Raw genomic sequence first — 15,210 nt, forward strand, 5'->3', positions numbered from 1 at the left:
CTCCCCTTCAGCCTTCAGAGAGAGTATAGTCCTGATAGCTCCTTGATTTTGGACTTCTAGCCTCCAGAACTGTGAGGCAGTACATTTCTGCTATTTTAAGCCACCCGTTTTATGGTGCTTTATTACAGTATCCCTAGGACACTAAACATGATAGTGGCTGAATAGATGAGTGCAGGAATGGCTCTTTCGAAGTTCTCATACAGCTGAGCTGGTTTATTTCTACACAGCAGTCATGGGACTGCATTTTAAGCCCCCACACAGTCCCCACTGAGAACACCCATCACCACAACACCCATATGGCTCCTTTCGTTCCTAGAACAGCCCTGCCCAAGAACTACCCATTGCAGCTCAGAGCTTTCCCCTTTTCCTATACCATTGAGGTTGGAGCATCCAAAATGACCTGCAGCAAAGATTCCAGGGATTCCAAGGATTCAGGTTCATGTCAGATGACATGACATGTATTAACACAAGACTTAACTGTAGAAGAAAGTTAGGAGAGAAATGAGACAGAGAAAGGCTATCCATTGTGGTAGCAGGAACTGTGACAGAGGGAGCAGACTTTTGTTGTCATCGGCTCACCAATTCTGTGGCTCCCTGCAGCAGCAGCAGCCGCCTCCCAGCAGAGCTAGTGAGAGTCTGGGGACACTCAGTGTTCTTGATTTTCAGCTTCCAGCTGCTCCTCCAGTCCTCCCAGCAACTAGGAAGCTATCTCACCCCTGACAGCACTGCCTTTCAGCTAACACTAGCCAGACTCACTTCTGGTATGCACAGCTGAGTCCTGGCCAAGGCACCTTCCTAGAGACTACATCATCTCAGAATGAATACCTGAGACTGCAAATAAGGTTTGATGTATGCTGTTAAGGATTTCTAGCAACCAAGGCACCCAAAGGCTCATCCCATGCATTTGCAGAGGTTTCAAAATCTGGATCTAGAGATGCAAAATGTACAGCCAATAACCCAATTTAAAAATGGGCAAAAGAGGGGCACCTCAGTGGCTCAGACAGTTAAGCATCCAACTTCAGCTCAGGTCATGATCTTGCAGTTCATGGGTTCGAGCCCCGTGTCGAGCTCTAGCCTGACAGGCTCAGAGCCTAGAGTCTGCTTTGGATTCTGTGTCTCCCCCCACCCCCAATCTCTCTGCCCCTCCCTTGCTTATGCTCTCCCTCTCTCTCAAAAATAAATAAATAAACATTAGATAAAAATAGGCAAAAGATTTGGACAGATACTTCACAAAAGGAGATCTCCAAATAGCTAATGAACATATGAAAAAGGGCCCAACCTCATCAGTGATCAGTAAACATACATGTGCACCATGATCCAGCAATTCCACTCCTATGGACCTCCCCATTAGGGATATATGCATGTGGTTACCAAAGACATGTGCCGGAGTGTCTACAGCACTCTTCCTAAAAGCCTCCAAACTGCAACAACCCACATGTCCGTCCACACTACAATGGATAAACAAACATTGGCTTATCCATTTGGTGGATTATCCAAATGGTAGAGTATCATACAGAAATGAGAATAAATCCATAAGAACCACACAAACAACGTGGAAGAATCTCACAAATATAATGTTGAGCAGAATAAGCCAGACACAAAGAAAATGTATTGTGTATCTACTTAGAGAAAGTACAGTAACAAGCAAAACTAAGCTGTAGGGTGAGAAGTCAAGGCAGCAGTTACCCTTGAGTAGCAATGACTAGAGGGGACACAGGGGGAGGCTCCTGGAGGTAGGGGAGCTGGTCATGTTTTATTTCTTTAGCAGGGTCAATGGCTATTCAATATGTTCATTTTGGGAACATCTCCTGAGCTATATATATGTCACTTGTCTCTATGCATACCAAGCCTCATTAAAACTTAATATTTAAAAGAACAGAGATGTGAGGAATTCTTTTGTGGCAGTGGAGGCAGCAACAGCTGGTTCTCAAGGGCAGCAGGGGTAGCAGAGGCCAGAGGCCAAGGAGCATCAATATCCAGTGCCCAGGTAACAATGTCCTCTCCAGGATAGTTTTGTGACATGATTTTGGCCATGGATCTGGCTACCTAGCCTGCCTTGTTCTCACCCCCCTCTGAAAGCATTGTCCTGCCTTTCCAGGAATCCTGTGAGTTCCTGAAGATCCTTCCAGTAAATACATCTCTTTTTTTGTTTGTTTAAAATATCCAAAGCTGGGTTTCTGTTGTTCTGCTAGGACAGGTGGGCAGCAGCCACAGAAGGGATGTCAGAAGGCAGAGAGGACAGTGAAGAAGGTCGTACACGAGACACATGCAGGAGAAACAGTAGATTTCAGTTCTTCTAGCTCTCAGGTCCTGGGGATACTGTTAGGATCCTTCCATGTCTAAGTAACAAAACTCAGCTTATCCTAATTACCACATCCTGTGGGCTTACCTTAGAGGTGTCTCACATGAATTAGCCACTTAAGATGTGATAGAAAAGGCAGGAATGTTACCTCCCTGTTCCAGATGTGGAGGCTGAGACTTGCTAAGTGGGGAGCTCATTGCAGGTCCCAAAGGGGACGAAGCCAGTCTCACCCATCCACCTGCAGCCCTGTCTCTTACCCACAGGGGTGCACGGACTTGTCCCCAGGCTTCATTTCTACTTTTAAAAGTCATAAAAGCTGGTTAGGGGTACCTGGGCGGCTCAGTTGGTTAAGCATCCAACTTTTGATTTCAGCTCAGGTCATGATCTCATGGTTCATGGGATCGAGCCCCACATCAGGCTCTGTGCAGACAGAGCTTGGGATTCTCTCTCCCTCTCTCTCTGCCCCTCCCTGGCTGGTGCGCTCTCTCTCGCTCTCTCTCTCTCAAAATAAATAAAAAAACATTAAGAAAAAAAGTCATCAAAGCTGGTTAAATGGTGCCATCCAGAAAATGCTCAGTATGGCCACTGTCAGAAGTGGCCAAACAGAAGCATTTACTGTGCAGATGAGACTGTCACCATGAGACCTGACACCATTTCATTTTGCTTCTGGCCTCATTCTTTTCCATTTAAAGCTTCCCTCGAGAAATGCTCAATAAACGCTGCTACAAATTCTATAGGAAGAACATTTCTAATGTAATTTTTTTTCCATAAAAAAGGAGACTGGGAGCCATTCTCCCGTTACTGAAATTCACATCACTTCATGTTTACACAAATGGAGGATGACAGGTGGTGATTTACAAAGGCCAGTACACTTATCAATACAACTTACATCTAGGTAGTACTTCACTTTCCATGGGAGACTGTAGCAAACATGATTCCTTCAATCCTTGCAAGAACCCATAAAGTGGGCAAAGCAGACATTGATTTGTTTAGCAAATATTTATCAAGTATATTCTAAATGGCAGGCACCAGCAGGAGGGAATTAGCCTCATTTTACAGCCAAGAAAGAGGAGGAAGCCAGGAAAAGTTAACTCACGTTTCCCTGTCCATAAAACTGGTAAACAATAAGGAGTGCCTGAGTGGCTCAGTCTGTTAAGCATCTGACTCTTGGTTTTGACTCAGGTCACCATCTCACAGTTCATGAGTTCAAGCCTTGCATCAGGCTCTGTGCTAACAGAGCAGAGCCTGCTTGGGATTCTCCCTCTCCCTCTCTCTCTGCCCCTCCCCTGTTTGCTTGCTCTCTCTCTCAAAATAAATAGCTAAACTTAAAAAAAATTTTTTTAGGGACGCCTGGGTGGCTCAGTCGGTTAAGCGTCCAACTTCGGCTCAGGTCATGATCTCATGGTTTGTGGGTTTGAGCCCTGTGTTGGGCTCTTAAAAAAAATTTTTTTTTCTAACTGTAAAACTGGAACTGGGTTTCTCTGCCACCAGCACAGGGCTTTGTCCATGCAGAATACTGGGGTAGCCATCCAGAAAAATGTTTTGCTTTACCTGGTCATTGTTTCTATTTGTCACTTGCAAGTGAGAACATAAGTTCCACAAGACACAGAGATGGTCTATCCTGTCCCTGCTCAGCTCAGAGTTGACATGTGGTAAGAGCTCAGGGATGGTGGGCAGGCTGAATGAATTAATGCAGGAGTGTTACACAAGCAAAGGAACAAATGCAGGGAGATGACCCAGCCCTGGAACCACCCAAAGTTCTGCCAAACTCACATGCTTAAGGTAGAACGGTAGGGTAACACCCTTCCCTTGAACATCGCTCACTGAAAAACCACTAGACCCTTTTTGTGGTTCCTCCAAAACATCAGAATACCATATACCAGCCACATATAAGGTGTTTCCTAAGATTATTAAGTGAAAATCCTGTCACAGAATATTAGACAAATGCTTTAGATCTCAGATTTAGAGTAAAATGTACTCATCAGGTAGAAAATGGATGAACATGCCACTTTTGCTGCCAATGTAGGAATAACAAACCACGGTATTTTCCCAAGTTACTGCACTTTTAAAGTATGGTGTTGGTCAGGCAAAAGCCTGACCCCTGTACTTCACCGAGCAGAATTCCAAGGTCTCTCCAGCATGCCTCCTCAATGTCTCTCAAACCCACCCCCTTCACTGAAGCTGTCCTGCAGAGCCCTGCACTGGGTGGATCATCTCTCACCAGGACATATCCACAGTCCGTCTATCAGCCTCTGCCTTGCCTCTGCCAGTCCACTCTTGTGCTACATTTTTCTAAAACTTCATTCTGAGTCTGTCAGTATGCTGCTTTAAACCTTCAACTAATCTCCTCTTTCTTGTTCTTCTTTTTTTTTTTTTCTTTTTCTTGTTCTTGTTCTTCTTCTTTTGAGAGACAGAGTGAGCAGTAGAAGGAGAGAGAGAATGCTATGCAGGCTCCATACTCAGCATGGAGCCACATATGGGGCTTGATCCCAAAACCCTGAGCTCATGAACTGAGCTAAAATCAGGAGTCGGACACTCAACTGAGCCACCCAGGCACCCCTAATCTCCTCTCCTCATTCTTTAGGACAAAGTCCTTGCTCCTGCATAAGACTTACCAGCTCTTCCTGAGCTAGAGTAAAGTTCCACACTTTTCAAGGGCTGAAAGGAAAGAACTGTCAACCCAGAATCCAGTGAAAATATCCTCCAAGAATGATGGAAAAGTAAGGCCATTCTCAGATGAAGGAAAACCAAGAGAATTGTCACCAGCAGGCCTACTCAAAAAGAATGGCAAGAGAAAAATTCTCTAAAAAACAAAGGAAATGATAAAAGAAGGAATCTTAGAACATCAGAAAGGAAGAACAAACATGATAAACAAAAATATGGGTTAGGACAATAAATGTTTCTTCTCTTGAGTTTTTAAACTATGTTTGATGGTTAAAGCAAAAATTAAAACACTGTATGATGTGGTTCTACATGTATACAGAGGAAAATGTAAGACTACCCTATACTATAAATAAGGAAAGGTAAAGGAACTTATAGGGAAGTTTCTATACTTCATTGAAACTAATTAAATGACACTGGCAGATGTGATAAATTATGTATGTATGTATATAATGTAATATATGGAGGAACCACTAAAGAAATTAGAATGATTAAATATAGTTACCATATTATTCAGCACTTCCAAAATAAATATAAATGAAAACATATGTCCACACAAAAACCTGTACACAAACTTTTATAACAGCATTACACATAAATGGTGGAAATAACCCAGATATCCATCAGTAGATGAATGGACCAAAAAAATGGTATGTTATACATTGGAATTATATTCATACAATGGAATATTATTCAGCCATAAAAAATAACAAAGAACTGACATATGCTACAATTTGGATGAACCTTGAACACAATGCTAAGTGAAAGAAGCCAGTCACAAAAGTCCATGTATTATATGATTCCATCTATATGAAAGTCCACAAAAGGGAAATATATAGAGGGAGAAAGTATATGAGTGGTTGCTTAGGGCTGGAGGAAGATTCAGGGATAGAGGGATGGGCAAGGGAGTGATAGCTAAAGGGTATGGGGTTTCTTTTGGAAGTAATGAAAATGTTCAAAAATTGACTTTGATAATTACACATATCTGTGAATATATGAAAAATTATTAAGTTGTAGACTTTAAATGCATGCTATGTGATTCATATCTCAAGGATTAGAACAAGAGTAACAACTGCAATACACTAAGAGGCACCAAGTCAAGAAGATCATAATGGTACTGACAAAATAAGTTATTAGTGACCCTGGAGAGATGCTAGAGGTCCAACTCATTCGTTTGATAACTGGCAAATAAAGGAAATCATGGTGCATTTTTCCTACTGTTTCCATAGTAACTAAACTATTGGGTAACCAAATGGTTAGGTGAGNGTTGAGTGCTAGCCTACCTGTGGCAGAGGCTCTTAGGTTCTATAGTAACTGATAGAAGGATTCATCAAAATTTTTTAAAATATTTTTATTTATTTCTAGGAGAGAGAGAGAGAGACAGCGCAAGCAGGGGAGGGTCAGCGAGAGAGGGAGATACAGACTCTGAAATAGGCTCCAGGCTCTGAGCTGGCAGTCAGCACAGAGCCCGACGCGGGGCTCGAACCCACGAACCGCGAGATCATGACCCAAGCGAAAGTCGGACGCTTAGCGGACTAAGCCACCCAGGCACCCCTGGAAAGTTTCTCTTTATACAATTATTTTCACTAATAACCACAAAAGGAATGATAGAATATTATCATTTTGCAACCCGTACTCAACTAATGGGTCTAGGAAATTGTCGTCACTGGTTGCAGGTGTGTGTGTGTGTGTGAAAGAGAAAGAAAGAGTGGGAAAGAGAGAACTAGATAACATGTATCCCCTTTCACTATATCTATGAATCATTTTGCCAATATAATTGAAACTTACTCTGAATTTCTAGCTATCAGTTTACAGGAAATAAAGGAGATAGAAGGGTACAATAAATAATATTATGCAGATGAAATCAGCGAAATCCAGTCTGTGGGAAATTACAGAAAAAATGACCTATTTCTTCAACCAATAAATTGAAAGGGAAAAAATAAAGAGAGAAGGAGAACCTATAAATCAGAAGAGACTGGGAAGTTCCTTCTTCCTTCCCAGGCTGTGCTCAGCCATGAGCAGAACCAGCAGCATCAGGGCAGCCAGACTCTAAGGCAGAGAGGTTTGGCTGGTATCACCAGCAATATCAGCAATACCAAGGTCAAGAAAATCCAGCCAATATGTCTGGGTGTGGAGGAACAGAGGAGATTTGGTCGGCATGGCTGGGAGAGTAGTTTCATCTAGGAAACTGAGAAAATAAGTAAATATATTAAGGATAGTGGGATCCAGAGCTCTTATTGTCAGATTCTGAAGTTGGAAATATGGAAGGGACAGTGAGAAAAACTCTCTCAAGCCACATAGAGAGCCTAGAAGCAATGATGTCCCAATAACAATAAGCACACCCAGCACTCAGTATTTGGCTTCTAGGTACCATTTTCCACTAAAGGGAACCAGGGTTTATCAGAGAAATAAACAGTCCAGTACAAGATAAACCAAGAGTAAGGAAATGTCCAGAGTGATAGGTAATGTCAAAAGGACAAAAGAGCAAAAGACTCCTCCTACTCAAAACTGGGACAATTTGAGTATCAGTATAAATGAGAGTTACTGATAATAACCCACTGGATGAGACAGAAATCCATGAGGTCATATGGCTACAAACAGATGAACAGGCAATTAAATAAAAAGCTCCTCTTTAGGGGTGCCTGGGTGGCTCAGTCAGTTAAGCGTCCGACTTCGGCTCAGGTCATGACCTTACAGTTTGTGGGTTTGAGCCCCGCATTGGGCTCTGTGCTGACTGCCAGCTCAGAGCCTGGAGCCTGTTTCAGATTCTGTGTCTCCCTCTCTCTCTGACCCTCCCCTGCTCACGTTGTCTCTCTCTCAGAAATAAATGAAAAAACATTAAAAAAAAAAAAGCTCCTCTTTATAGTACAATGCTTCCTAATAAATAAGAAAAACCACCAAGTGGCAACCATCATAATAATAACTTATTTGATTCAGCCAATAACCAAAGTGTACTAAAAACCAGAGGGATGTGTTAAAGAACAGGGTTTCACTTAGCCTCAAAGTATTTCCCCATAAAAATATATTCTAATTCTGGGGGTCCCTGGGTAACTCAGTCAGTTGAGCCTCTGACTTTTTATTTTGGCTCAGGTCATGATCCCTGGGTCATGGGATTGAGCCCCATGTCAGACTCCATGCTAGGCATGAAATCTGCTTAAGATTCTCTCTCTTTCCCCTTCTGTGCCTCTCCCCACTCACATGCTCTCTCTCTCTCTATTAATTACACATTAATAATTATATCAATTGTATTCTAGTTTCATTCAAATTAATTATCCCAATTAACTACATTAAAATTTAATTTTAATAAATTACTTCTTATTCTAATTATTGCTTGTAATTCTAATTATTTATTAATTCTAATTAATTAGTTGTTAGTTCTGGTCAATTACTTATTAATCAATAATTATAAGTTAACTTTACAGTAGAGAAATCTGGCAAACACCATCATAACCAAATGATAAAAGCTACATCACTAGTGGTAAGACAATCAACATCATTTGCCTCTTGATATGATGCACTGTGAAGGACACAGTAGTGTATAATGTGGTGTTCTGCCACAAATGCAGGCCCTGAATCTAAACATAAGGGAACACTAGGCAATTCCAAATCGAGGCACATTCTATAAAGTAACTGGCATGTATTTATCAAAAATGTCCAGGTCATGAAAGACAAGAAAAAATGGAAGAACTATTCCACACTGAAACTAAAGTGACGAGACAAGACAACCAAATGCAATAGATGATCCTGGATTGGTTCTTGTACCTCTACAGGACATTACTGGGACAACTGGCAAAATCTGGATGGGTCCATGGATTAGATGGTAGCACTGTATCAATGTTTACACTGTAATTATAGGAGAATGCCCTTATTTTAAGGAATACACACTGAAGCATTAAGTGATAATAAGCATCATGTATGAAACTTACTCTTAAATGCTTAAGAAATATTATATATAAATATAACATAGAAAATGATAAGGCAAATGGAGTATAGCAACAATTGGGGGATCTCAGCGATGGATACACAGGAGTTCTTTGTGCTATTCTTTTTTTTTTTTAATTTTTTATGTTTTACTTATTTCTGAGAGAGAGAGAGAGAGAGAGACAGCATGAGCAGGGGAAGGTCAGAGAGAGAGGGAGACACAGATTCTGAAACAGGCTCCAGGCTCTGAGCTAGCTGTCAGCACAGAGCCCGATGTGGGGCCCGAGCCTACAAACCATGAGATCATGACCTGAGATGAAGTCGGACTCTCAACCGACTGAGCCACCCAGGCGCCCCTTCTTTGTGCTATTCTTGAAATTTTCTGCTAAGTTTGAAATTATTTGAAAACAAAAAGTTTATTTAAAAAATCTGGTGAAAAAAAAATCTGGTGAGAAGGGAGCCTGGGTGGCTCAGTTGGTTGAGCATCCGACTTCGGCTCAGGTCATGACCTCATGGTTTGTGGGTTGGAGCCTCATGTCAGGCTGTGTGCTGACAGCTAGGTCAGAGCCTGGAGCCCATTTCAGATTCTGTGTCTCCCTCTCTCTCTGACCCTCCCCTGCTCACGGTGTCTCTCTCTCTCTCAGAAATAAATTTTAAAAAAAAATTAAAAAAACCCTGTCATCTCTACAGAGATACATACTGAAATATTTGTAAATATTTGCTATTAAAATTATTTTTAACATTTATTTATTTATTTTTGAGAGAGAGAATGCACACACATGCACATGCATTGGGGAGGGGCGGAAAGAGAGGAGGGACAGAGGATCAGAAGCAGGCTCTGTCTGTGCTGACAGCAGAGAGCCCAATGTTCAAACTCACAAACCTGTGAGATCATTACCTGAGCCAAGATCAAGAGTTGGATGCTTAGGGGCACCTGGGTGGCTCAGTCGGTTAGGCATCCGGCTTTGGCTCAGGTCATGATTTCACGGTTTGTGAGTTTGAGCCCTGCATCAGGGTCTGTGCTGACAGCTTGGAGCCTGGAGCCTGCTTCAGATTCTGTGTCTCCCTTTCTCTCTGTTCCTCTTCTGCTCATGCTCTGTCTCTCTTCTACAAAAATAAATAAACATTAAAAAAATTAAAAAGAAAGAGCTGGATGCTAGACCGACTGAGCCACCCAGGCGTTCCTCTTTATTTATTTTTAAGCAAATTCTACACCCAATGTGGGACCCCTTATTAAAGTTTTTTTTTTAAAAACTTAATCATTAAAATTGGGTTAAAGATATCTGGGATCTGCTTCAAATTAAGTGAGGGTGGGGAGACAATAGACTGACTCAAAGGTAAGACTTGCTCACATTGAGTGATTGGGACATGAGGCTCATCATACCAACATCTCTACTTGTATGTGTTTGAAACGTCCCATAATAAAAAATAAAATCCATCTGAAATCGATTACATTGGGTGCCTAAGTGGCTCAGTCAGTTAAGCATCCGACTTCAGCTCAGCTTATTATCTCACAGTTCTTGAGTTCTAGCCCTGTGTCGGACTCCGTGCTGATAGCTCAGAGGCTGAAGCCTGCTTAGGATTCTGTGTCTGTTGGTCTGTCTCTCTCTCTCTGCCCTTCTTCTGCTCATGCTCTGTCTCTTTCTCTCAAAAATAAATAAACATTAAAACATTTTTTTAGTTAAAGAAAAAAGAGATTCATTGCATTTTAAATTCTTCCCTGGGTGTAATGACAATCAATAGCAGTGCTGAACTGTTGTTTTTAATTGTATGTATGTATGTATTTACTTACTTATTTATAAAGTTTACTTATTTTTTCTGAGAAAGAGGAGAGAGAGCATGAGCAGGGGAGGGACAGAGAGAGAGGGAGAGAGAGAATCTCAAGCAGGTTCTGCACTGACAGTGCATAGTCCAATGTGGGACTCAGATTCATGAACCCATGAGATTATGACCTGACCCAAGATCAAGAGTTGGATGTTTAACTGACTGAGTCACCCAGGCGCCCCTATTTATTTATTTTTAAGTAAACTCTACACCCAACATGGGGCTTAAACTCTCAACTCTGAGATCAGTCATATACTCCACTGACCAAGACAGCTGAACTACTTTGATGATGAAGGGGACCTCTTGAGTCCCAGTGAGCCTGGCACAGGAATGAGGCTGTGTACTGAGTGTCTCAGGAGGAGAGAAAAGATGACAGGTCCCCAGGGCATAGGGATGGATCTATTTCAAGACCTAGTCATGGGTACAGAACAATTCAGGATAGTTGAACAGATTTGTTTTTTTAAATCATCACACAATCTCTGTAGCTGCAGCTACAATCTACAGAATGTTCTAGCGACCTAGATTCTTCCTTTTACAAGTGATGTTAGCTTAAAATTTCAGCAACACTAAAGATACCCCCCCAAAATACTACACTAAACAAAGAGGGTTCTAAAAAAGAGAATCACCTAGCAAGCCAAGCAAAAGACTAGCACTACAAATTAAAAGTCAATTAAGGAAACATTTAGATTGAATTTTAACATACCAAGGCCAATTACAAATTTAAATGCACAGATTACAATACAAACTTACAGATCTGACAGTGAGACACATAATTTATTCAGGAATTCTATTCTTTCCTTTCATGGCCTCCAGTCTTATGAACATTGATATTAATATTAGATGGAATAATCTTATGTAAAAGTGACTCCCACTAAGCTTCAAGTGAAGCAGAAATGGCAGCTAAACTCCAATCAAAACATGACAGCAGCCTGCAAAACTGAAGGCCTCACACCACTGGCAGCCACAGACTTCCCAAACAGAGACTGTGTTTAAAACAACTGTCACCCCTGCTTGTCATGTTCATTGTTTCATTCAGTGTGGCAGGCCAGGCATTAGGTTCAGACCAGTGGAAAAAATCAGATGAGGTCCATGCTTCCATGGGTTGGTGGCTCTCCTGGGCCCCCAGAGAATCCAACAAGAGTGTATGACCTTCTGTCTCTCCTCCACCATTTGGACTGAATGAGGGAAGGACCCTGTCTTCCTATGAAAACGTTCCTGAACTCCAGAAGGAGAGTACATGGCATGGCTACGCCCAAAAGAGCCCTCAAATAAAGGGCTAAATAAAAAAAGAGTCCTCTTCATTTTCTGGCAAATCCAGCCCTGATTTCCTTGACTCTACATGTTAAACAGGAGTGTGAGGTTAAACAGGAGGTTTTCACTAGTTAAGCACTTAGTACTGGCAAAATTCTTACATTCAAAATATCCCTTTCACTTATGAAAGAGTTTACCAAGTACTTCCTTATGGTTTGTTTCAGTCAAGTTGGGCTGTTTACAGATCACAAAATGAGGGTCCCAGAGGTTTGGAGACTTTCTCCCACATTGGCAGGGACAATTGTGTAACTAACAGGATACTGTGCAAGTTACAGAATCAAAAAAGCTCAAAAAGGTTTTTAAAAATTGTGATTTTTGCTTGCTCTCCCTTGGATCACTGTCTCTGGAAAAAGCCAACTGCCCTGTTGTGAGGACACTCAAATTACCCTGTGGAGAGGCCCAAAGAGAGAGGCACTGAGACCAGCATCACTTTGCAACGCATGTGAGTGAGCCACCTGGAAAGTGGAGCCTCCAGCCCTAATCAAGTGAATGCAGCTCTCATGAAACATCCCAAGCCAGAATCACCCCAAGTAACCAACCACTCAGGAATTATAGACCCACAGAAACTGTGAGATAATGTTAATTATTGCTTTAAGCCACTAAGCTTTAGGATGATTTGTTATGCAGCAAGAAAGAATACATAGGGACACTGAGTCAGCATCTCTGAGGATGAAGAATATGGCTGTGTGGAATGGATAAGTCCATCTCTGTGGGACAGAGAAACATTCCAATGAGCACAGATATTGCCTCGAAACCCATCTCACCTCAACAGAGGGAGAACTTTCTAACAGTCAGAGTTATCTAAGGAATACCAGCTTGTCTTGGGAGATAAAGGTCTGCTCTCTGTCACAACAGAGGTTTGCTCAAAGGCTGGTGCTGATGGGAGAGATATGCCATAGGAAGAAGTCAACAAACAGAGAGATAGATTGGATGACTTTTATGTTCCTTTCCTACCAAAGATTCTTCCACTGCCACCCCATGCAACTTACCCAGGGACCTGGAGAAGCTTGCTCTCCAGCTTCGCAGGCGCTGATGACATGCTTGTACAATGTGTGTCTGGCTAACAGTTACTGAAAAATGGTTTGTTCTGAGAGGAAACAGACAACACATGAACTGCTGGTCCTCCCTTCAAACAGCTACACATGCATATGAATGACACACTGCCACCAAGTACAGTCTAGGGCTGACAGGGAAAGGGAGGCAGGAGGACTGTAGCCTGAAGCCATTAACGTCCAAAAGGCTGCAAAGGCAGGGTATGTTGTGAGGCACTCAGGTATATGCAAGTGAAAGAGAAAACACTATGGGAATCTGCTCAGGGGTTAAGAATGTCCTAATCGCATCTCCAGAAGGCAATGACTCAGTAAGCTGGCAGGCAAAATAAATTCAAACTTAGAACTGCAGGACTCAGAAGAAAATTACTTCTGTGCCTGCATCTGGCAAAATAATTTCATTTTCTAAAAATGGAAAATTCAAGGAAGGTGTCTTTCTTGTCACAGCATGTGAACAATGTAGCAAAAGGTGGTAACCCCCCCCTCCCCCCAGCCACACTCAGTCTGCTTACAAGTCTCCCAAAACTGGGAACAGAAACACACCATTAACCCATCTGTGGTTCAGCAAAAGCATCCCGCATTCTTTCCCTACCAGGTCGGCCACCAGCTCCAGCTGCCTGGACTCTAATCTCTAAGCCACCAAGTCAATAGACATTTCCATGCCGAGCCCAGATTATCTTTGAATATTTCATATCTCTTCCAACTTCTTCTAATCAGTTTCCCATCAAATTCTCAGAAATCTGGGGCTAAAAGGAGCCCCATAGGTTACCCAGTCTAGCCCCTTTATTTTACAGATGAAGAATGGGATCATTGGAAGGAAGGGTAGACGCTGGGATAGACTGAAGTACTTTTCCCAATTCCTAATGTCCTTCATGAGTTACAATTACATGTCCACATCCTTTGTCATTGGACTTTTCAGGATGACTCACTACAGTGGGGAGTGATCCTACAAAGGCCCCACTGATACTGGAAGAGGCCATATGCCTTGATTCAGCCAACAGAATGTGAACCAGAGTGAAGGTGTGCAGGCTCGAGCCAGAGTGCTTCCTCTCCTGCTAGGCCTCTTACACTTCTACCATCATGGGGAGAAGACTGACTCTGCTAGCCTACTTGTTCAAAGCAGAGGAGTGTCGGGACGCCTGGGCGGCTCAGTCAGTTGAGTGTCGACTTTGGCTCAGGTCATGATCTCACAGTCCGTGGGTTCGAGCCCCACGTTGGGCTCTGTACTGACAGCTCAGAGCCTGGAGCCTGCTTCAGATTCTGTGTCTCCCTCTCTCTCTGCCCCTCCCCCCTCACTCTTTGTCTCTCAAAATAAAATAAAGACATAAAAAAATTCAAAGCAGAAGAGTGTCCCAGTTGCTGCTGCTGCAGGCAGTGCTGCCCCAGCCATCTGCAGACATGCAAACAAGAATAAACCACCCTTGCTCTAAACCTCTGAATTATGGGATGATTTATTTTGGGGCTGCCTGATCCAGGAGTACAACTGAACTGAGGACCCAGTTCTAACACTCATCTACCCCCTCCTCTGTTAAGAGTACACAGAGCCCACTGTCACTGTGATGTGACAGTAGAAGAAGAAACTAGAAGATGATCTTGAAGAGGTAGAGACAAGTATAAGCAATAGTTGATGTGTTTGGGATGCTTGGAAGATTAAAAAGGAGTCTCTTGTGCCAAAATGCAGGTATCTGTCAGCAGTCTTTGCCAGAAACCTAACTGAGTGCTTTTGATTTCAACCCACATTCTCTTATGCTATTACAATAATTTTTTTCAAGTGGAGGTGCCAAGGGCATGAAGATTACTCACTGGGGAAAGGACAGCTTTAACAAATGGTGCTAGGAAAACTGAAGGTCTACATGCAAAAGAATGAAATTGGAGCATTAACTGACTCCAGGATTTGGATAAGACAAGTGCAAGAAGAGCCTGGAACATGTTTTCAGGCTAGACACAGGAAACTGTTAATCCCATCAGCCCTATCCAAAGGACTGAGCTAACCGAAGAGACCCCCATGAGGGCAAAGACAAGGCAGGACAATAGAACCATCATAAGCGGGCTGACATATAGCAAACATGTTTGTATCCACGAGGTGATAGTGGTTTTGAGAAAACAAACCCAACAGATTGGTCACCATTGGAAGATAAGAAC

At 42.4% G+C, this 15,210-nt stretch overlaps 1 protein-coding gene across 4 annotated transcripts in view; it reads right to left on the reverse strand.

Annotated features, from left to right (window-relative positions):
* OSBP2 (oxysterol binding protein 2) overlaps positions 1-15,210 on the reverse strand; it is a 181,125-nt gene that overhangs the window by 155,672 nt on the left and 10,243 nt on the right. Inside the window, exon 1 of one of the 4 annotated variants that reach the window (XM_077761587.1) lies at positions 13,009-13,057. The exons of 2 other annotated variants lie outside the window; for them this stretch is intronic. The gene's annotated coding sequence lies outside the window, so the exon portion shown is untranslated. Of the gene's footprint in view, positions 1-579; positions 597-13,008; positions 13,058-15,210 lie in introns of those variants that run through there. One more of the 4 variants, XM_077761588.1, reaches the window with a different exon arrangement.

Source organism: Crocuta crocuta, unplaced genomic scaffold (assembly GCF_008692635.1).
Source record: "Crocuta crocuta isolate KB4526 unplaced genomic scaffold, BGI_CrCroc_1.0 scaffold348, whole genome shotgun sequence".
Taxonomy (NCBI): domain Eukaryota; kingdom Metazoa; phylum Chordata; class Mammalia; order Carnivora; family Hyaenidae; genus Crocuta; species Crocuta crocuta.